This window comes from Pan troglodytes, chromosome 17, assembly GCF_028858775.2.
Source record: "Pan troglodytes isolate AG18354 chromosome 17, NHGRI_mPanTro3-v2.0_pri, whole genome shotgun sequence".
Lineage (NCBI taxonomy): Eukaryota > Metazoa > Chordata > Mammalia > Primates > Hominidae > Pan > Pan troglodytes.
The window spans coordinates 88,187,047-88,211,821 of NC_072415.2; positions in this window are offsets into that span (position 1 = coordinate 88,187,047).

Sequence of the window (24,775 nt, forward strand, 5' to 3'; positions counted from 1 at the left end):
TTTGGAACTTAATATGTCTACAGCTTTCACACCAGGCTGCCCCTCTTCTCAAAAGACATCTGAACCTAGCACAGGTTAATTAGATCATTATTTCAAGAGACAAAAGCTACAAGAAGTCCCCAGCAGCACACACACATTTCCAGTGATGTCAGACTTTAAAATTGTATGCATTTATTCCCTAAAGAAAGAAGTGCTGCCACAGTGAAATTATTATTTTTAAAAGTGCTGCAAAAATATTTTACAAACTTTACCTTCAACTGTGATTTCTCCCTCTTAGCAATTCATAATTATATATTGCCTTCTCCAAATTCCCAACCTACTGATTCCATTCCTAACAGTGAATGAATCCTTTTAGTTCCTTTCATAATTACTTTCGCTTTTCTCCAGAAAAGCTTTTTGTTGTTGTTTTACTTCGTGGAAACATATGGCTGATGGTGGGGACTTTACTATTTCCTAATTTGAAAAAGAAAGCCATCAACTTCCACTCACCTATGAATGGGGTATTTCCTCATCGATGGTCACATCGGAAGAGGGGCCCAAGTGTGCACCCAGCATGTACTAAAAGCTGCACGTGGAGAGCTGGGGCCATCTGCAGCAGATGGCCCCACACACAGCGCCACCATGAAAGGCCATTGGAAACAATTAACTCCATTCACGCTAAGCAGAAATAAACAATCACCCATTCAAGTGAGAATTAGTTCCACTATCTTTCTCCAAGTCATCAAAACAAAGCTCTCCGAGTTGGGATACCTCCTAAAGTACCTTAGCAGCACGGAACCACACAAACATCCCGTTGCTAGCCGATTTCTGTAACCCCAGCCAGAGATAACTCGACATTTGCATTACTAATTGCTCTCTTCCAGAACTTGTTGACGCTTGGGTTGGTTTTGAATAGACCGCTAAGTGGCTCTCCAGACATAAGCAGGGCCCATCTCACCAACTGCAAACAAGCTCCCCTATCTGTCATCAGGCGGCTATTTCTTTGCTCCAAGAAATAGACAGAAAGTCCCCTGAACACTCTAGAGGGATCTGTTTAGATGAATAGCGTGGGCTGCCACCCTCCCTCCTGCTTTTCTGCTCTGGCGTTGGCTCTTGATGCTGAAGGGTCCGTGCACCACACCCGCCTCTCTCCTGCAGGAAGTCTCCAGCCCTGGGAGCCCACGCCTCTCCCCTTGTGCCCTCAGTGGGCGCCTTCCCTATCCATCCGTTGCAGAGACAGGTCTCGGTGCTGGCCTGTTCTCCATAAGCCTCCCTTGCTAATGCGATGCTATGACCATGCGGCCACTGTCTGCTTTGACCTGGTACTCCCCAAAAGACTCGGGTTTGAACTGTGGAAACATTTAGGTGAGGGTGGAAGTGCAAGTCGGTGGCATAATTAATTAAGTGATTGCATTTATGCGGCTCCTCTGCTTTTGAGTCCAATGCTTAGAAAGTGAAAGGATCTTAGCTGTGTCATCACTAGCATCACAAATGGAGACAACGGGGCGTGTAGGGAAAGGGTAAGTGAGAAGAAGATACAACAAGCAGGAGCTGCACACGGCAGGGCTGCAGCCGAAAGACGCCCCAGCAGCAACTGGCATCAAGATTCCTCAGACTCCATGAGGCTTGCTGCCAGGGGATAGGGTCGGGGTGAGAAGAAACCCCTAAATCGAGACCTGGATGCCTTTTGCTGGCCAAACCAACCCCCACACAAATGTCCCTAACTTCATTTGTTTTCTAGGCCTGTTTCATAATCTGTATTTTTCTCCGGCTTAATGCATTCTTCCCTGCCGTTGCCAGATATCCAGTAGTGACACAATAACAGGGACAAAAACCAGCATTAAAGGGTAATTACCCACACGGCTCACTCCCCAAGCAGGGCTGTGGAGACACGTCTCTCCTCTCTGTTCCCTTCCCCATTCACCTCCCTGCAAAGGCTTTCTCTAAATCCTGCCTGTCCTACAAATCTCAGATTATGGTTAGCATCCTTCAAAAAGCCTTCCCTGGAGGCGCAGCCCCCATGCTCTGTGGGTAAAGAGTATGGACATGGTACTCTGGTGGCATGTGGCTTCTGCGGTGCTTGGCAAGGGGCGGCCTGGCCAGTGTTTCATTTGTCCCTTTTGCCGCTGAAACCGGAAGCTCCTTGAGAGTATGACCCTTGGATTTCCATCCCCAAGACCTGGTACTCCCTGTGTTTACTGGCACTCCATGCATGCTTGCTGAATACATGAATCGCTGACTTCCTTCTGCTACTCATTTGGAACCAGAAAATCTACCTTATTTTTGTTTCCATTTTCTTCATCTCGAAGGTGAGGGGACAATAGCCTTCCTCCCAAGACTGTGGAATAAATAAGAGACACATCGCTCCAAAACATTTTTTTTCAAATGTTTCCACTATAAAAGAACAACTATATAAAATGACTTGACAAATATCTAATAAATGTACTTGCAAATCACTTAGAAGGCTTCTTGATGATTTGATGAAGTTTAAAAGTGCCAGGTTGTTGTGATTTCAGTGTATTTGCCTATTCATTCTCTGTTCCATTAAGTGGAAAAGCCCATTTTAATTCTGGTACAAAGGAGATGCACACTCCTGCTCGGAGTCACTCTAATGACATCAGCCGGGATGAAGCCGTTCCCGCCACTAACATCATCGTCATTACCGCTGGTAAAGGAGTGCTGTACAGCTCAAAAGAATTTCTTTTTTTAAAAAAATCAACTTATACCTACAGTAATTTTAGGTATGAAATTAAAGCAGGCAAAAAAACCCAACCTTGGTAGATATGACAATCATTAAACGGTGATCCCTGACAGTTTTGGAAAGAGTTCACAGCCTAAAGAAGTTGATTTCTAATTAGATGTGAATTATACTGTTTCCTATATTATGTTTAATTAAAGAATGAGCAAATAGTTGTGACAACTGGCGAGATGGTGATTTTGCACCATCTCGGGCTCAGCTACAGCTACAAAAGGGGCATGCAATCAGCAATTGTCTTTAAAAACAGCACTTAGTGTAAAATGATTAGTTTCATCAATTTAGACCTATTTTCTTAAACAAATAGAACTACTAAAATCGCTTTGTCTGTTCAGATTAGAAGACCTTTTTACCACAGCAAAGGAGGACTATTGAAACTCCACTGGTTCTTCTTAAGGGGGCAAATCGCTTCATTTCACACCATTCACTGGCATCGCATTTACCACAGGGCTGAAAAAGTTTCTCTTGACAGATACTAATTTGCCTAATTTTAGTGTCCCACTATATAAAAACCCCAATTACTATTTATTTTAATCAAAATATTATTTTAATATTTGAGTACTTTATTATTCAAAGGAAAATTGCATTTGTAAAATTGTAATCAATGATTTCTGATAATTGGAAAGGTATTTGTATTTTTGTAAACAAAGGAAATGTAACTTTTAATCGAGGGGAAGGAAGTAGGCTAGCAAACCCAACGCCACTTAATACAGCAATTACGTACACGTGTAATAAACACGCCCGCCCATACACATTGTTTTTGCATAATTTGGGTATGTGTAAATGAATGTTTCTTCTTTAAACCAATTTCTGAAACCCTCAGAGTAAGTGTAATGTAAATAGTTTGGAAATCACTATGCTATATATAAATTGCACAATTTTATAAAAATACGTATGTATATGAAAAGTTACACACATATATCAGCATATGTATTTAGAGTTCAGAAGAAAGAAGCTAAGGCTAGGTCAGACAAATTGCTTTGGATAATATTGTGAGGAGTACGTATCACAGATGTAAAGAGACAACATTTTGCGCTTAAAAATCAAGCAATCTAGAGGAAAAAAGCTCGCTGAATTTGAAATAAAATTGCATGTTGTAATATGTCATTAAAAAATTCAAGACAAGGTCTTAAAAGGTATTGTCAAAATCATTTAATTTCATGCCACATTATTTAGTGTATTTAAGGCCAGACAGAGGCTCCGAGATAATGCAAATATGTATATTCCTATTGTAATTTCACTTCACAGGTAGCCTAAATAAATGCTACAAAGAGTTTGGACTGCCTGCTGTAACTTAAAGCTGAACACTTTTCTAGAACCAGGAGAGTATGTCTAATCATTCTTCCTACTGAAATATTATTGTTAACCTAATATTAATTATATTTTCTTAGGTTAGGTTTTATACTATATTTTGTTTTATTATAATATTAATCTATTTTAAAATGGTGTATGGATAATCTAATTTATTGGCTTGTTACATTAGCGAGATATTCACTTCAAGTAACCTGAAATGTATAGAGGCTTTTACATGATACCTTTAATCAACGGGGCTTGAATTCTTATCAGTGCATTTTGCATTATGATGGAAGACATTGATTAAGTTGTGCTTAATGGATTATCAGATATTATCTTCTGTGCAATTTGTAAAGAATTAGGCTAATAATTTTCTGATCTTAAGGTCCAGAAAATTTGGTTGCTTTAATAGGGCGTGATTTATTACTTGTACAATGATCAGTTTGATACAGAGTATGGCAATTAAATTTAGGAATGTTGTGTGGTTGCCTGCAAGAGAACATCAAACATAGGATGAATATAACGAAGAAAAATATTTCCTAGACAGTATTTACGTGGTTACAAAATAAATTCATTTAAAGAAAATCAAAAATTAACACTTAACTAACTTTAGAGGAAATTCAGTACTGCTAAAAACTATCAAATTTATATATATATATGGGTTTCAAAGTAACTTATTAAAGCATGTGATGGGATGATAATATAATATAAAAAGGACACAAGCTTCTTACTGGATAATTAGTACAGTTAATCAATCTGACATGCTTAAAAAATATAGAGAATATCTAAAGGCTCGATTAAGGGAAAAATAACAACTAAGTATGTGAGGTGATATTTTGTTTCAAAAGAGTATACATTAAGATACTTTTTAACTCTGTATAGAGAAATTTGGAATTTTAAAAATGGAAATATAATGAATCTTTCAGGCCTGCAAAAAATTTCAATCAGATTTTCATATCAGTTATTACTTGTTTCTCGATTGCTTTCTTTTCCACTTAATCCAACCTCATTTCTTCTAAAATTACTTCTGCATTATTGCTTTTTAAAAAAAAATACAAGAACGTTCTTTATATATGTGCGGTGTTTTTATCCTGTGCTTCTTTTTAACCAAATGATTTATTATGTCTACTCTTAGCCCACTCTTTGAAACTGTAAGCATGGCCACTCACACTGAAGTATCTGGGAATACACTAAAATATAATATTGGCCACATTAAATACCAACCAATCTTATAAACATCAATAATGTAAGTTGCATGCACTGAAAACCTCCGGGTGAAAGTAAAGAACTCAGACATTCATTTGACCAGATCAGACTCTGTCTAAACAGGTAGTCTTGCACAGACCAGTCATTTCCACAATTAATACTTTACTTACCATCTGCATTTTCTTACAAGATTATAAGGATAGATAAGAAGCATTAAGTAGACTACATGTTTTTGTGTATACAAATATTAGTTTTAATTGGAATTATCTTTTCTAGTTAATATAGTTATTTTAAATTAGGGCAGAATACAGAGTAAAATATGCCACTGAACTTCTCAGACACCCAGAGAAAGCCCTGTGGTGGTTTGTGAGAGGCTTTCCTCCCCAAGTGGCCAAAATGCTGGGCCGTCGTGAAAATGAGAACGGCATTGGGAGCCCTAGAGGCATGGATGCTGAATGAGTGAATAAATAAATAAATAAATTAATTAATTAATTAATTAATTAATTTTTGGTAGAGATGGGGTCTCTCTATGTTGCCCAGGCTGATCTCAAACTCCTGGGCTCAAGAGATCCTCCTGCCTTAGCCTCCCAAAGTGCCACCATGCCTGACCCTTGGATGCTGAATTTAATGGAATGCTAGAAAGTAGCAGATTATGAAAACACTAATTTCCTGATGGTGATTACCTTTTGAGACACTTATATTTTCTATGAGAGTGAAAACTGGTTTTGTTGAAGGTCATGTATTAATTCTCAATCTCTTTTTGGAGGTGGCGGCTATTTCACGGTTATATGAGAGCACTTTTAAAAAATTGGAAAAAGAAAGCTTCCCCTTGGAAAGTGTGATTACTCCCAACAATTGACTCCATTCTAAAGATCTGAAACAGTATAAGCAACGACAGCTGCACTGGGGTAAATACATCAAATATACAGAAATATATAAAACTTAATCATGTCATTTATAGTGTGGCTGTTAAGCTGCAAATTGCATTGGAAAACGTTAAAAAAAAAATAAGGAAGGCACCTCAACAATCTGCCCACACAGCTCTTTTACATTAAGCTGGAAACTCATTCTGCATCCGTGTGAAACAAACTGGATCAGGTTCATAACCAGCACTTGAAAATGTTTTTGTTCTTACTCTGGCTGGTGGAGAGCTGGAGAGCACTCGGCAGGGACAGGCAGGATGTTCTCATTCTCCAGCCAGGAGCCGGTTCTGGCCCTCTGTGCGCAGGTAGCAGCAGCGTCGCTGGTGGGGAGGGGAGAGTCTACCTGCCAGGTCCCAGCTTTAAAAGACCCCAGGAGGAGCAGACTCCTGGTTTAGCAGGCTTGGGTAGCGCTGACGAGAGTGCTTTACCCAGCATAGAACCTGGATTCCTCGGCTCCTGTCATCTTCCAGTAGAGAAACAGACAAGCTCCCGGCATCTCCGTATTGCAGTGTTTGGGTTTGCTGAGTGTGGTCATCGCAACCCTGTGTTGGAACACGGGATATTTGTTTGATGGTTGTAAATTCTGATATCTATTTGAATCCCTTTTTCAGGACAATTACACTCCCAGCCTACTTGTCTCCACTTCCTGCAGCCGCACCCACTCTCTAGGATCCTTAAGCGGAGAACAAGCCCAGGGCTGTCCAAAGGAAGGGGGATTTCCACTTCTTATCTTGCCTTACGTTGTATTTACACGTCCAGTTCAGATGTCAGGAAAGCCGTCTGTCAGTTCAGGCGCGCAGGATGGCACTGGATCCATTGGGCGTGTTGGCCATGTTTGTGATTTCTGGACAATTGAGGAAGAGCCATATCTCTTTTGTTGAAAATAGATTTATGGCATATCCATACAACCTTTGAAGACCATAACTTTAGCAGTTAATGATTTCATGTGAGTTTGTACACCAAACCTAGCTCAACATTTCATGTCTCATATAGTTGAATCAAGGTGATTTTCTTTCAGCTAAATATACGTTTGAAAATTATTTCCTAACGTAAAGATGGAATTAATCCTTGCCCATCCAGACTTCCATTTGCTGTAGTAATAGCTAACACCTACTATGGCCCTGTAATATGCCCAGCATTCTTTGAAACACTCTAAAGGTAGTTAAGTCCTTTAACTCCTAGGGCAGTCCTTATGAGGAAGATGAGAAACCTTTCTGCATTTGACTCTTGCAGAAATAAGAACCAGGGGAGTGAAGGGGCTCACCCAGTGTCACAGGAGCAGTCAGGGGTGGAGCCAGCGTGTGGACACAAGGCCTCTTCCAGCTGCCCACTGTTTCTATGCTGCCTCTCCGCACCCCACCACAGGTAAGACCCTCCACAGTGTCATCGTGCACCTGCAGAAAGCCTGGAGCCATGTGGAGCCAGGCGTATACCTGGGAAATATACACCATCAAGTTATGTCCACTGGAATCTTCGGTGGCAGGATGGAGTTTTTAGACCAAACTCAATGTCTGTGTCTGAATGAATTCTTGGGGGATCAGCAGGTTTCCCAGTGAAAACTATTACGCGGCTCTGCTACCCCAAACCCCAAACACCCCTCCCCTGGAAACGCTTGGCACTGGAGGACCAGTTAATGCCGCACACTGTGAACTACGCTGGCGTTGCCCAGATCTGCAAGGGGGGCCCTTCCTTTGTGTTTCCCATCAAGTCAGGAACCTCGAAGGCTTTCTGTGGTTCTCCTGCGCACCAGCCGCCAGGACCCGGCCACTGCACCCACCATCGCCAGCACAGAAAAAATATCACCACTGTATCAGGGCAGACGGTCGGGAACAGCAACAAAACATTCCCCAACTAGAGCCGCAAACACAAACAGCGCCCATCATGCAGAAATTGCCTTGGCGTGCGGGTCATTGGTGATTTCATTTGTAAGTAATGTTTTGATTGTCACAGATTATATGTTGCTCTCCTCCCCTGACATTTGTTGTACAGCAGGATTGATTTTTGTGCTCCAGTATGAAAAGGTCACTTTGATCAATGCAGTGTAATTGGCACTAAATTAGGATCATATCACGTTATTTTGCTATTTAATGATGAAATATTAAAGAAAAGCGTTGGTAGATTGCAGGCACTAACATGCTCTTTAAACCTGCTGTAATGATGCTTTATCTTGTAAGAAAAATGGAGAGAAAAACAACTAAAGTGCTGAAAATGACTGTGATGTATTGGAAGAGTGGCCTGGAATTATGTATTTTCATTGGAGATAGACTGAGAGCTCAGACACAAAACACCAGGCCCAGCAGTCAGTCCTGCTCCACTGCACAGAGCAGCAAATTCGGAGGCTATTGATGGCTGTGCTCATTAGGTGCCAGTGAGAAGTGTGAAGCCTTTCATTCTGCATATAGTAATTATGTTTAAAAACATTTGTGTGCTCTGCATCCACTTATTAGACAAACCTCCGCTTTTGAAAATCTACAACTTGGTTATGGTGTCCCAGCTTGCAATGCTTTTCTGTTTCTGGAGAGCGTTTCCAGGCCCTGGCTTGGCCTGTTGGGTTTGCACCTAAAGTAATTATAAGCGTCACAAGGAGTGTTAAATACTGTGTGTTATTTCCTCCATTGTAAATAGATGTGTTCCTCCATTATTCTAAAATGTTGTTGAGCAAGAAAAGGCTGCATACAATTATACTTATAAGTGCAGCTAATGTTGCAGGAAATGTGTTTGGTGCTTTGCTGCCATGAAGTATATTATCTAGCTGCAGCATGAGCTAAAACGGCTGCTAAAAGATGTTAACCTTTTTAACAGCTAGAAATATGGAACCACAAATATTGATAAAATGATACAGGATGCAGTTTAGTACAGAAGGGGGGCAGGTGGGGGTGGCTCCCAGGCACGGCAGCAGTGGCGGAAGGCAACCCCTTAAGGACGCCGCGGGGCCGAGAGCAGAGCTCACCCTTGAGTCTGCAACCTTGGCTCTGAAGGTCCTCGGCCCTTTCTCCAAGGGTAGTTTCAGAATCTTTCAGACAGTAGTTTCAACATCTGTTTGTGGCTTCAAGGACAAAGAAAATAAAGGTGTTGTAACAGAGGGCTTCACAGTAACGTTGACATCTGACCTGCTGTAGCCTCTTCAAAAAATGAAAATAACAACAATCATTGGGATAAAAAAATGCTTTTTTTGGTATTAATGTTTGTTGTGGGTTTAATTGTGTCCCCTCTCAAAAACATGTTGAAATCCAAACCCCAGTACCTGTGCATGTTACCTTACTTGGAAATACAGGCATCCTTCGGTGATGCTGTGGGTTTAGTTTCAGAACACTATCATAAACCAAGTCACACTAATTTCATTGGTTTCCAAGTGCCTGTAAAAATCATGTTACATAATACTGTCATCTAGTACATTTGCAGTAGTATTACATCTTTAAACATTAACATATCTTAATTTAAAAATATTTTATTGCTAAAACTTACTACCAATCCTCTGAGCCTTCAGTGAGTCGTCATCTTCTTCCTGTTGAAGGGTCTTGCCTCGATGTTGATGCTGAAGGATCAGGGTGGTGGTTGCTGAAGGTTGGCGTGGCTGTGGCAATTCCTTAAGTAAGACAATGAAGTTTGCCGCATCAATTTCTTTCACGGAGATTTCTCTGTAGCATGAGATGCTGTTTGTTAGCATTTTACCCACAGTAGAACTTCTTTCAAAATTGGATTTAATGCTCTCAAACTCTGCCACTGCTCTATCCACTAAATTTATGGAATATTATAAAGCCTTTGTTGTCATTTCAATGATGTTTATAGCATCTTCAACAGGAGGGGGCTTCATCTCTAGAAACTACTTTCTTTGCTCATCCGTAAGAAGCAGCTCCTCATCTGTGAATCTTATCATGAGATGGCAGCGAATCAGTCCCATCTTCGGGCTCCACTTCGAACTCCAGATCTCTTGCTGTTTCCACCACATCTGCAGTTACTTCCTCCACTGAAGTCTTGAGACCCTCAACATCATCCATGAAGGCTGGAATCATCTTCTTCCAAATTCCTGTTAATGTTGATATTTTGACCTCCTCCCATGAATCAGGAATGTCCTTAATGTCATCTAGAATAATGAATACTTTCTGGAAGGTTTTCAATGTATTTTTCCCAGATCCATGATAGAAATCACTATATATGGCAGCTATAGCCCTTGCAAAATATATTTATTGAATAATAATATACAAAGGTCAAAATTACTTTTTGTTCCCTAGGCTGCAGAAAGGATGTTGTGTCAGCAGGCATGAAAACAGCATTCATCTCTTCATGTATCTCCGTCACAGCTCTCGGGTGACCAGGTGCATTGCCCATGAGCAGGAATAGATTGAAAGGAAACGTTTTTTCTGAGCAGAAGGTCTGAACAGTGGGCTTAAAATCTTCAGTAAACCATGCTATAAACATATATGCTGTCATATGAACTTTGTTGTTCTACTTATAGAGCACAGGCAGAGTAGATTTAGCATCATTCCTAAGAGCCCTAGGAGTTTTGAAATGATAAATGAGCATTGATTTCAATTGAAAGTCATCAGCTGCATTAGCCTCTAATAAGAGTCAGCCTGTCCTTTGAAGCTTTGAAGCCAGACATTGACTTCTCCTTTCTAGCTGTGAAAGCCCTAGATAGAATCTTCTTCAAATAGAAGGGTCTTTTTTATTTCTACATTGGAAGTATTTTGTTTAGCATAGCCACCTTCATCAATGATCTTAGCTGGATCTCCTGGAGAACTTGCTGCAACTTCTCCATCAGCACCTGCTGCTTCACCTTGTGCTTTTATGGTATGGAGATGGCTTCTTTCCTTCAACCTCATGAAACCGCTTCTGCTAGCTTCAAGCTTTTCTTCTGCAGCTTCCTCAACTCTCAGCTTTCATGGAATGGAAGAACATGAGGACCTTGCTTGGGAACAGGCTTTGCATTAAGGGAATGTTGTGGTTGGTTTGATACTCCATCTAGATCACTCAAATCTTCTCCATATCAGCAATAAGGATGCTTCATTTTTCTATTATTTGTGTGTTCACTGGAGGAGTACTTATGATTTTTTTCCCCAAGAACTTTTCCTTTGTATTCATAGCTTGGCTAACTGATGCAAAAGTCCTCACTTTTAGCCTGTCTTGGCGTTCAACATGCCTCCTTCATCAAGCTTACTCATCTCTAGCTTTTGTTTTAAAGTTAGAGACTCATCCCTTCACTTGAACACTAGATGTTATTGTAGGGTTATTAATTGGCCTACTTTTAATAATGTTGTGTCTTAGGAAATAAGGAGGACTGAGGAGAGGGAGGGAGAGGGGGAGTGTCCGGTGGGTGGAGCAGTCAGAACATACAAAAGATTTATGGATTAAGTTTTCCATCTTATACGAGCATGCTCTGTGGTGCCCCCAAATAATTGCAATAGTAACATCAAAGATCACTGATCACAGATCACCATAACATATGTACCATGAATGAATGCATTTGAAATATGTGGAGAATTACTGAAATGTGACACAGACACATGAAGTGAACAGGTGCCATTGGAAAAATGGCACCAGGAGACTTACTTGATGCAAAGTTGCCACAAACTTTCAATAAAAAAAAAAAAAAACTCAGTATCTGTGAAGCGCAGAAAAGCACAACAAAACGAGATACACCTGTAGGATCTTCGCAAATGTGATTGATACAGTCTAGCTCTGTGTCCCCACCCAAATCTCATCTCGAATTGTAACCTAGTTGTGACTGGGGAAGAGACCTCGTTGGGGGTGATGGGATCATGGGTGAGTGAGTTATCATGAGACCTGATGGTTTTATAGGGGGCTTTTCCCCCTTTGCTCTGCTATTTCTCTCCTGTTGCTTTGTGAAGAAGGACATATTTGCTTTCCCTTCTGCCATAATTGTAAGTTCCCTGAGGCCTCCCCAGCCTTGCAGAACTGTGAGTCTACTGAACTTCTTTTCTTTATAAATGACCCACCCTCAGGAAATTCTTTACAATAGTGTGAAAATGGACTAATACAGCGATCCAGTTAAGATGAGGGTCCACTGGACCTGTGTCCTTATAAGAAAAATGAGAGGGATTTTTGGGGCAGGGAGACATGGAGGAGGCACGAGGGGGAGGCCACATGGGATAGAGGCAAAAATGGTGTGTGATGTGTGTACAAGCCAAGAAATGTGGAGATTTGCCATCAACTACTCCTAGGAAAGGATCTTCCCCGTCAGCCTTTGGAGAGAGCGTGGCACCATCCACACCTTGATTTTGGACTTCTGGCCGCCAGAACTGTGAAAGAAAAAATTCCATTGTTTAAAGCCACCCAGTTTGTGGTACAGCAGTCCTAGGAAACTGATACAATAGCACACGTATTTTACCTAAAAAGGACCAGGGCTATTATATTTTTCCCAAATCCAGTAATTTGAAAGCTGCCCCATTTTTTTCCGTCAGCATTATCATTGATTGCTGTTTACAGTGATAAGGCATTTAGGGGAAAACATCCGTGAGATGCGCTTGTCTAAGGAGACACTAGAATCCCGACTGGAGGTTTTGAGACAGCTCTACTCCATTCATTACTCAGAACAATTTATTGAGTATCTACCCTGTGCCAGGCATTATGCTTTTGCTGGGATGAGAGTGGAAAATAGCAAGTGGTTGTTTTCAAGCTTGTACAGACGCAAGCAAGTAAAAAGTTAAATATAACATGATGCCCGCCTGATGGGCACATGACACCTGCGTAGAGCCCAGCAAGATCTTCTGGAGGGAGCAGGGGCTGCTCTGAACTCTGGAGAATAGGATACGCCAGAGCTTGCCAAGAGAGGTCTCTGTGAACGTGTGCATGCGTGCACACTCAGAAGCATGCGCTCCTGGGGTCAGGGCTGGCTTGGATGTGGGTAGACAAGCAGGGGAGCTGCTGGAGGGAAGGCCCCTGCAAGGGCGGAGGATGGAGGGCGGCACCTGCAACTTCAGTTGAGCCTGGCTGGAAGGGCCAGGGTGCTGAGAACCCCCTGAAAAAGTCCATGTGCAGCTCTGAGGGCTGTGGGCGTGGGGCTAGGCTTGGAAAGGGAGCCATGGGTGGCTTATAAACAGGGTGCGGACGTGACCGATGAATTCTCAGCAAGCCCCGCTGATTTCAAGTGGGGAACAGACGGCAGTGGGAGCGCAGACGGAGGAGAGCCAGCTTGGTGGGCCGGAGTCTGGTCTCGGCACAGGACCGGGCAAGTGGGTGAAGGGCGTTTATGAATCAACCTGGCCCTGGTGCCCAGATGTTTGGTCTGATGCCAGTGTGGATGTCGGGGAAGGTATTCTTTAGATGAGGTCTAAACTCACATCAGTGCATTTCGAGTGAGGCAGATTTCCCTCCGCGATGTGGACAAAGCTGAGGTTTCCAAGGAAGGGATTCGGCCTCCAGATGTCCTTCTGACCCCAGCCAGCACGGAGCCTGCCCTGTGTCCAGTACCCGGTCTCCCCTGCCCACTTGGGACTTGCCAGCTTCTGCTCTTTTGGGTGTCTCTGCAGGGGGCCCCGTGGAACTCGCGCCTTCCCAGCCCCAGTCCCTGGACCCGTCCTCCTCCCTCCTTCATCCACTCTAGACCGCCTCGCCCTCCAGCAGCACTGAGCAGTCCCAGAACTCCATCCCGGGGGCTCCGGCCTTCCTTCTCTGAGGGGCCCAATACAGCCGGCCTTTCCCGTGTCAGGCAGCAGTGGCAGCAATGGCCATCCACCCTCGCCATGGGAAATGGAAGCACCAACAGGTGCCCGTGTGGTACAGAGAGGATGTATCTCCATGTACGTCACACCCACACTCACATACACTCATACTCACGCTGACTCACATACACCACTCACACACACACATGCTCTCACACACACTCACACACATTCACGCTCACCCACATACACCACTGACATACTATCTCAGATACACACACACTCATGCTCACTCTCACACACTCACACACTCTCCCACACACTCATACACATGCACACTCACACACAATACACACACAGGCACTCACAATCCACACACAGGCACTCACACACATACACACATGCAAACATCCACACACACACACTCTCCCACATACACTCACACTCACGCAGTCACACACGCTCACACACACTCTCACACTCATGTTCACTCACACACATACTCTCACACATACATTCCCACACTCACACAATCTCACATACACATACACTTACACTCAGACTCCCAGACACACTCACACACTCACACACACACATACACTCACACACACACATACACTCACACACAGAGCCCTCTGTTGCAGTGTGCAGCAGCAGGCTGTCCCCCTGCGACGTCGTGTTTGATTTTCCTGGTGGAGCAGACCCTCCTGAAGATGTTTCCACTCTGCGGCGGTGAGGTGCACGGTACACAGGACAGCTGCTGCCAGCATGAGGGCCAGCAGGGAGCAGGGGCAGGCCACCAGGACCCTTCCTTATCCCCAGGTGGAAGCCAGCACAGACTGAGGCAGCTCCATTCTGGATGCTCGCCCCCATGTGCACCTCTGATTAACTCCAGTTCTGGGAAGGCCTCCAAGGTTTCTACTTTACTGCTCATCGGAAATTCTGCCCTTGGGCAGATCCTTCTGAAGCAGGAGTGCCCTTTGTGCCCTGGGTCTCGGGGGTGTCAGCAGAAGGATCCACTATCTTGAGGCTGCCTGAGACATGCCTTCTGCTCGTTAGCCCCACCAAATGTTTCTGAGAAACTGGATTTGTCATCCTCTTTGCTGGCCCCACCAAATGTTTCTGAGGAACTGGATTTGTCAGCCTGTTCACTGGCCTCTCAGCTTTCTGGAACTTTGTGGGTAGGTTTGCATAGACCTGCTCACTGTGGGACAAATGTTTTCCCTTCCCAACAGGACGTGGCATCCCACAGAACTAAGGTTGCAATGCCCCCACTGGGGGAGACGGGGTCCACACCAAGTCCTCTCCGACACCCGCCCCTCAGGCCTGTGGACTGTCACCGGGGGAGATGGGGGCCACCCCGAGATTCCAGACGTGGAAATGCTTGAAGTGAGTGGGAGAGCAGAAGCCCCCAAGCAGCACAGGGACTCGGCGTGAGAAAGAGCACGTGCGTGCGTGCAGTTACTTCTTTTTCTGTCTCATAGTCAGGCTTGTGCCCCTGTCCTCCCAGCTGCTTTTCCCCTTGGATTTGGCCATTGTCTTAGTTTGTTTATGACTCTATAATGTAAAATCTTAGACTGGGTAATTTAGAAATAATAGAAATTTATTTCCCACAGTTCTGAGGGTTGGAAAGTCCAAGACTGAGGGTCCAGCAGATGCTGCTTGCTGCTTCCTAGATAGCATCTCTGCTGTGTTCTCACATGGCAGGAGGGGCCCCGGCCCACCACGGTACTCTCTTCGAGCTGCAAATGGTCACTAATCTTATTCCTGGGCTTTGCCCTCATGACTCACTTCCTAAAGGCCCCACCTGTTAGGGCTATCACATTGTAGATTCCATTTCAACACATGAATTTCAGGGGGATGCACGCCGGTCATAGCAGCCACCAAGTCCTTTCTTTAAGCTAAATAACACCAACAATGCAGGTGACTAGAGAGAGAACAGCAGAAGTGCTCTCGTGAAATAGACTAAGCATAAAAGTCCAGATTCCCTCTCTCTGATCACCCTCAGCCCCCTACTCTGACTCCAGCAGCCCCCGAGTGAAGGAGAAATCCTAAGACCACAGGGGAGACAGCAGGCCAGCTGTATTAAGGCCCTTTCATTCCCAAGGAATGATCCCATGACTCTTTGGGGTTAACTGTTGTGTCATCATTCACAATATTAGAATGGATATTGGTACAGTCACACAGTGCGAACCACAGTAGAAGTTTCCAGCTCCAACAACATTTCCTGTGGACTGAACAGCATGGTGGAATTGCTTCTGGCAGGTTCTGATCCTGGGGAAGAAGGCCCTGAGGCCCTCAGCACTGACACTGATGCACCTGAGTGCCTGCGGTTCCTGGAACAACCTCGCACAGCACGACACAAGAGCGAAAAGCCTGGAGCAGGGTGGGGAACACAGGGCTGGGGGTGGCGAGGGCACTGCTGCACCTGAGTGCCTGCCAGGCCCCGGCTCTCTCTCACCTCTGGGTGACATAGCCCCGTGACTACTATGGCCAGTCCAGTGCCGCTGGCAGCAAGCTTGCATGTTTTGGGCATCTCAGCTGCCCTGACTCCGGCTGTGCCCCAGCATGAGGTGCGAAGAGCTCCCAGGCTCTCATATCCCTGTGTGATCAGCCTCAGAAGAACCTTGGAAGCACAGACGTAGGGGTGAATCAGGTTACCATGAATTACTAACTACACAATCTTGGCTCAATTTCTTTACCATAGTCAAGCTTTGTTTCATTTGCAATCACAAGTGCAATTTGAAAGGGCGGCAGGCGCGGTGTGTGGTTGGTGGCAGAGTCTTCATGAATGTGAGTCTCCTCCCTTCCTTACAGAAGTTCAGTGTTGCTTCTTCTTTTGTTCCGGTCAGAAGACAGGTCTGGTCTGGCTGTTGCTAAGCTCATGAAATAATCCCGAGAACTCTGGTGAGCGCACAGCCTCTCTCCAGGCACTCATGAGCCTGCGATGGGGCTTGCATTTTGCATCGCTTTTCCCAGCCTGTTGGGGATATGTGGAATAATCTTGCCACAGCCTGGAGTAGCTACGTCAATCACAGCAACATACAGACACAGCCCTGTGCAATTTACCAGCCGTGGATGGAGGACATGGGCCCCGTTCATTGTATTCACTTCGTACTTTATCCCCGTTGATCTACCCATGGGCTGTCCACCCACACATCCATATCAGCCAGCTTCCTTTGTGATGAGAGAGGACAAGTAATCACCCTTTTCCTGGACTCCTCAGAGCCTTGCAGGTAGGGGCATTGCACACACCTCATGGGATTCAGCTCTTCCCTCTCTCTCCCCAGCACACTCTCTTCTGCACTATGGAGAGCCCCTTTCATTAACGCTCTTTACTGTTTGTTTTTAATCAATCATCCAGCTTCTAGAGACTTCCACGGTGACTTTGTACATTGATAACTGTATTAGTCCATGTTCACGCTGCTGATAAAGACATACCAGAGACAGAGTAATTTATAATGAAAAAGAGATTTAATGGACTCATAGTTCCACGTGGCTGGGGAGGCCTCACAATCATGGCAGAAGACGAAAGGTGTGTCTTACATGGCAGCAGGCAGGAGAGAAAATGAGAGCCAAGCAAAAGGGGAAACCCCTCGTAAAACTATCAGATCTAGTGAGACTCAATCACTGCCATGAGAACAGTATGGGTGAAACTGCTCCCATGATTCAGTTATCTCCCACTGGGTCCCTCCCAACACCATGGGAATTATGGGAGCTACAATTCAAGATGAAATTTGGGTGGGGACACAGCCAAACCATATCAATAACCTCCAGGTTATTGATAGCAAATGCAGGTAATCTTTGAGCTGGGCTAAGAAATGAAGGTTATCAATAACCACCAGGTTCTTGATAGCAAATGCAGGTAATCTTTGAGCTGGGCTAAGAAATGAAGGTCGCTATCGATTTTTATCCTCAAAGGATCACTTTGGTAAATTTGGCACATACAAAAAAAAAAATCACAAGTAAAAGAGTAGGTTGGTTTTCTGGTTGGTGTGTTTTGTTATTTTCCAATCCAATGTCAGTCCTTTCCTTGTGGATTTGTTAGCAGTGTGAAGAGGGCAGTGATCTGGGACTTGGGTTTATTGCTCTTCCCAAATCAATCTCGTTCTCCTCTGTAGTCAGCAGGTTAGTGATTTACTGGTATTTTTCTCTCCCACTCCACGGTTAGCTTGAAGTCCTCATATTAGAGCACCTGGTTTCTGGAAAGCTTGGTTCCAGTCCTCCGAGTGAATTCCATCTCTGCCCGTGTGTCCAACACTCTAGTAAAGTTAACCTGGAAGACACTCTGCAAGGCTGGCACTTCTGTCCTCAGATCCTGGTCTTATAAAGAGATTCTGACACATTTTACAGTGGAAAATACATTTATTCTAAAACTTCTTGTGTGTGTCTGGGGTATCAAAACTCTATTTTTGTTTGTTTTTTTCCAAACACCTTCAAAATTGAAGCAGACAAGTTGAGGGAATTAGCAAATGTACCGTTTGATGTCTGTGGACAGAAAGTACAAAATGAATGCACTTTACAGTTGTGGTTATACAAGACATCTGAAATTTCTTACTATTCAACTTGACTTGGTGTGTTATACACAAATTAGAAACAAAACAGGCAATTTTCCAAGTGAAAATTCTGTTTAGCTAGTTTATAGCACATACTTTTTTTGATTTTTGATTTTTAATACACATTTGCATACAAAGTATTTTCAAAATTGTATGGTTTCACTCTTCCAGAGTGTAATATTACAAAAACCAATCAGCTGCCAACAATTTGATACTGAAAATAAAACATTTGTGAAAAAAATGCATTCTTTAAATTGAATCAATTTACTTTTACAAAAATAGGAGTAGAGTTGTATCAAGAATACTTCATAATTTTTTTTTCATGTTCTGGCTCATTATTTAGTTCCATGGTTTATACTTAAACACTAAAATGAATGTAGTTGAGTAACTTAAAAGGCACTTTAATTATACACTAACATAGGAACAGGCACACTGATTATGTAGAAACCAGCTTATACATATGCAAATGAAAGGCTGGACCTTGCCCAGTTTGGAAAGATCATTTAGGAACACTCAGGACTTCCCTGGAAGGGAGATATCAGTGATTCAGGTGTTGCTATTTCTGACTTAAGAGATAAAATGATAGTAACACATTGAACCATCGCTAGATACGAAATGACCCCTCCCAATCCATAAACTTTAAAAGATGTTATTTCTCCTTAAGTACAATGTTTTTTCTCCTTATATGATTTAATTGTTATGCATTTTATGTGTTTAATCTTTAATTGATATAATTTAATTTTTATAAGTAGATTTATTTATCTTAGAAATATAAATTTGTATAAGTACATTTATCTTATAAATATATCTTTGTTATAAATATAAATTTTTATAACTACATTTATTTATCTTATAAATAATGTATCTTATAAATAAATGTACTCTATTGATATCCCAGACACACACCAAAAGTTTATCTTATAAATAAATTGTACTTATAAAAATTAAATGATACAAATTATTTGAAGATTAAATATTACAAAATAGTAAAAGACATAAAAATATCATATTACATAATTCACTTGCCAAATATAACCATGAGTTTTGTTTTGATGTGATCATGTTTAATTTATCTTTATCATATGCCACATGGCGTGTGGTTCTTTTAATTTTTAAACACAACTTCATATTTATTAACACGCAGATAATTGTAAACTACTTGGGCAGGGATTGTCATGAAACAGCAGGGCCGGCCCCATTCTGCTGCCATTTTCCACTGCCTGGGGTGGGACTTTCTGCCCCTTCGCCTGATCATCTCGTTCCCCTCTGGTCTCCACCTGACCTTGCTGTAGGGCTCCATCCTGACCCTCATGTTTGGGCGTTGCTATTCCTTCCCCTTCTGGGGTACAAGGTTTTGTTTTCATTCAGAATTCTCCATCCATAAAGTTTCCCACCACCTCTGCCTCTAATTAGACTTACAATCTAATTTTAGATGAATACATTTTCAGTGCTTGTATCATTACGATAAATTATTACAAGTAAATGTTATTCACAATTGAGTCACGTGATATGAAGTTAAATCATATAATATTCTATCTCCTTTTTCCCAAGCCTTTTTCTGTCGAGAGTCACCCAGTGATTTGAACAGAGTAGAAATAAATTTCAACTCTTTTTTAAATTAACAGTTCATGATATTAACATTTTGGAGTATTATTCTGTGAGTTTTAACACATGTGTAGATGGGCATAACTACCAGCAAAACCAGGATGCAGAACAGCTCCACCACCCAAACAATTCCCTTTGCTGTCCAATCCCCAGCCCAGTCCTGGTACCACTGACCCGTGCTCAGGTCCCACAGTTTTAACCTTCCCAGAATGTCGTAAAAACAGAACCATGCAGTACGTCACCCCTGGCTTCTCTCTTTCAGCAGAATGCTTTTAATTCTTTATATAAAAAATTTTAAGTTAACAAATAAAAATAGTACATATGGAGTAAAAATGATTATTTAAAATATGTATACGCCATGGAATAGCTAAATTGAGCTCATTAACATTTGCCTCAGCCCACATAGTTGATTTTTTGTGGTGAGAAATTTCAAATGTACTCTTAGTGATTTTCAGGAATATAGTGCACTGTTATTAGCCGTAGTCACCATGTTATACAATAGGCCTCTTGAACTTTTGGGTTTGATCAGCTCCCAACTTTTGTCCTTTGCTTTCAAAGGCATGAAATTACTCCAAGAGATCCTTTGATGTGACATGTTTGCCTGCGCCACTTCCTTGGAGACATTTTCATCATTTTTGTCCCTGTGAGTGGCTTTGCTGTCCTGGAAATCCTCTGGCTGCAGGTCTATGACCCACCCCCTCCACAATGGCTGCAGTCCGCCCCACCGCCACCAACGACTGCAGTCCGCCCCACCACCACCAACGACTGCAGTCTGCCCCACCACCACCAACGACTGCAGTATTCACACCTCCAGGGTCTGCCTTTCTATTTTCTATAATTCCACTTACCTTGTTCAAATTGCACTTTCAATATGATCTTTTCATTTCACAAGCTATGTTTCTATCGTTTTAGGCCAATTTTCTCTTTCACTTATCTATTTTTGCAAAGCTTCACATACCTGTCCCCGGGAGTACCCTCCTACCTAACTAGAGTTGGTATCCTCTGACCTACACATCCTCAAACTCCTGTCCCCAACCCTGGTAAACACCTTTGTCCCCAGCCCTGGTGACCACCACTGTCCCCAGCCCTGGTAACCACTACCACCACCCAGCCCTGGTAATCACCACTGCCCCCCAGCCCTGGTAACCACCACCATCCCCATCTGTGGTAACCACCACTGGCCCCCTGCCCTGGTAACCACAACAGCCCCCAGACCTGATAACCACCACTGCCCCCAGCCCTGGTGATCACCACTGTCCCCAGACCTATTAACCACCACTGTACCCAGCCCTGATAAACGCCACTTTCCTCCAGCCCTAGTAACCACCACCGTCCCCCAGCCTTAGAAACCTCCATCGCCCCCAGCCCTGGTAACCACCACCATCCCACCATCCCCAGACCTGATAACCACCAGCATCCTCAGCCCTGGTAACCACCACTGCCCCTAGTCCTGGTAAACACCACCACCCCCAGTCCTGGTAGCCACCATTGCCCCCTGCCCTGATAACCACCGCTGCCCTGAGCTCTGGTAACAACCACTGTCCCCAGACCTATTAACCAGCACTGTACCCAGCCCTGGTAAACACCAGTTTCCCCCAGCCCTAGTAACCACCACCGTCGCCCAGCCCTAGAAACCTCCACTGCCCCCAGCCCTGGTAACCACCACTGTTCCCAGTCCTGGTAACCTCCATTCCATTCTCTCCAGCATGATGCTCTTGACACTCAACATCCATCCATGCTGCTGTGTGCATCAACAGTTTCTTTTTATTTTTTTGGCTGGTTAGTGTTGCACTGGGTATGTATTCATCTATTTAAGAAAATTTGGGTTGTTTCCAGTGTTTTGCAATTAGAAACAAAGATGCTATAAACATGTTTGTGCATATTTTTGTGAACATTTATTTAGGACAAATATCTAGGAGTGGTATGGATGGGTCACATGGGAAGTACATGCTTGATTTTGTAAGAAACCACCCCACTGCTGGCCTGGGCGCGGTGGCTCACGCCTGTAATCCCAGCACTTTGGGAGGCCGAGGCGGGCAGATCACGAGGTCAGGAGATCGAGACCATCCTGGCTAACACATTGAAACCCCGTCTCTACTAAAAATACAAATAAATTAGCCGGGCGTGGTGGCGGGTGCCTGTAGGTCCCAGCTACTCGGGAGGCTGAGGCAGGAGAATGGCGGGAACCCGGGAGGCGGAGCTTGCACTGAGCCGAGATCGCGCCGCCGCACTCCAGCCTGGGCGACAGAGTGAGACTCCGTCTCAAAAAAAAAAAAAAAAAAAGAAAAAAGAAAAAAAAAAAAAGAAACCACCTTACTGCTTTGCAGAGTGACTGTGCCATTCTGCATTTCCACACGCGACTCTTTTTAGAATGCTCACAATTAACGCACCGTGGTAGGGGAAATAGAAACCATGTCGTTGGCTGTCTGGGAACCAAACGGGAGATCTGCAGGGACCCGTCACCAACAGGTTCCCAAGATGCGCTGTGACGGGAGGCTGACCACGAAGCCCAGCTAGCCATGCTGGCTCCCTGTCTCCCAAGGGTACACACCTGAAGCTTTGCAAAAACAAACAAGAGAAAGAGAAAACTGGCCAAAAAAGTTACAAGTACAACTTTTGAAATGAAATAATATTCAAAGTGCAATTTCAATAGGAGGTAAGTGGAGTTACAGAAAATAGAAGGGCCAGCCACGGAGATGTGGCATTGCTGTCATCAGAAGCGTCACAGACTTGCAGGCAGAGGAGCCCTGGGATGGCAAAGTCACTGATGGGGACAAAAATAATGAACACATCTTCAAGGAAGGGGCACCAGCGAATACATCACAGCAAGGACCTCTCAGAGAAATGGCTTGTCACGGAAAGCAAACGATAAACGTTTGAGGCTGATGAGACCTAGAGCGGAGTCGGCAATTCATCTCAGCATGGAAGAGAAGCCAGCTCTGTTTCGTAATTTTACAAAAAGAAGGGGCAAGTCCTGTTCAAAGTACTTTTAACACACTTTTTATCAAGAAGCCAAACATTGTAGTTATCAATGTTCTGTTTTAAATTGTAGCGTTCTGCATAAATATTAGCTTCATTTTTTTCATGTTTTGATGCATTTAGTACCAACACCAATACAACACTAAGTTTTTAAGATTTTGAGAAAAAATGCTTACAGGTCACTAAACAATCTTAATTTTCTCCGATGAGTAAGACTGCTTGGCTTAGTTCCAACTTGCACAGTCAGTTTTTATGATCCTGTCTTATTAGGGAAGGTCAGGCCTGCCTCTGCTTGCAAGTGCCAGATTTGATTTTTGGTGTTCTTTTAACTGTTGTCCTTCTAACAAGTGTGTAGTGTACCTCATTATGATTTTAGTTTGAATCTCTTAATGGCTAATATGGTAAGCACGTGTTCGTGTGTTAATATGGTTTTCACAGGCTTATTTGCCATCTGTATATCTTCTTTGCTGAAGTGTCTGATTGATCTTTTTCTTATCGTTGAATTTTGAGTATTCTTTATATATTGTGGATATTCAAGTTCCTTGCCCGACATTGTAATTGTCAAGAACTACGAAGATATGCAAGCTTTTCTTCGTAACATGCTAACTAGTTAGCCTGCCAGTTGACAGATATTGGAAGGCAACTCATAAGTCAGAGACAAAGGACTTTATTACTCACGACTCAGCAAGCAGCAAGAGCTTGTGTCCACGCCAGCTCCCTTGTTCCCCCAATCACACAGGGGTGATTACTGGGGTGTAGGTGGGTACTCATGCACAAGTGGGTTTGTGTCTGAGGAACTCCACCTTAACAAACTAGAATATTTTTTATAGTAATAAGCTAGGAGACCTTCTCTTCCTCTCAGAGGAAGACATTGTTTTTATCATATTAGGAAGTAATCCTATCTGCCTTTTGCTCTGCAGGGAGCGATGTACTACATTCCAAAGCTGTTGGCTGAAAGGTACCTCTGCTTACAAGATATGCAGAATCGAGATCCGTGACAGTCTCCCAACACTGTCAAACTTTAGAAAATTTTAATGCAGAGTTTAATTTGTCATTATTTTCTTTCTTATCATTTTATTTGTACAGTTGTCTAAAACTTTGGCATTTTATAAATCTTTTCAAAAATCAACTTTAAGTTACATTGACTTTTTCTAATAACTTTTTATTTTCAATTTCATTGATTTTTTGCTCTTATCTGTATTCTTTGCTTTCTTCTGCTTGTTTTGGGTTTATTTCACTCACTTTGTGTAGTATCATAAGGTGGAAGCTTGTAGTATGGATTTGATAACTTCCTTTCGAATCTAGGCATCCAATGATATAAAGTTCCCTTAAATCCCTGCTTTAGCTGCAAACCATTCTTTCTTTTAATTTTTTCTCACTTAGTTCAAAATATTTTACAATTTTTTCTCCACTTCAACCTATGAGTTATTTAGAAATACATTGTTTAATTTCCAAATATTTGTGTATTTTCTAGTTATCATTCTCATATTAATATCTAGTTTAATTTTACTATGATCAGAGAATACACTTGAAATAATTTCAATAATTTGTAGTTTGTGAAGGTTTGTTCTATGATCCAGAATATGATCTGTCCTGGTGGATATTCTATGTGCATTTGGAAAGAACATGTGTTCTGCTGCTGGTGGTTGGAGTGTTCTACTAAAATCGAGTGGGTCCAGTTAGTTAATGGTGATTTTCTAGTGTTCATCCTGATTTTCTGTCTACTTGTTCTATTGATTTCCGAGAAAGACCTATTAATGTCTCCAGTTGTAATTGTGGACTTGTAATTCTCCTTGTATTCTAATTCTTCTTTAGCTCCATAAATGTTTACTTCATGTATTTGAGTCTCTTCTGTTA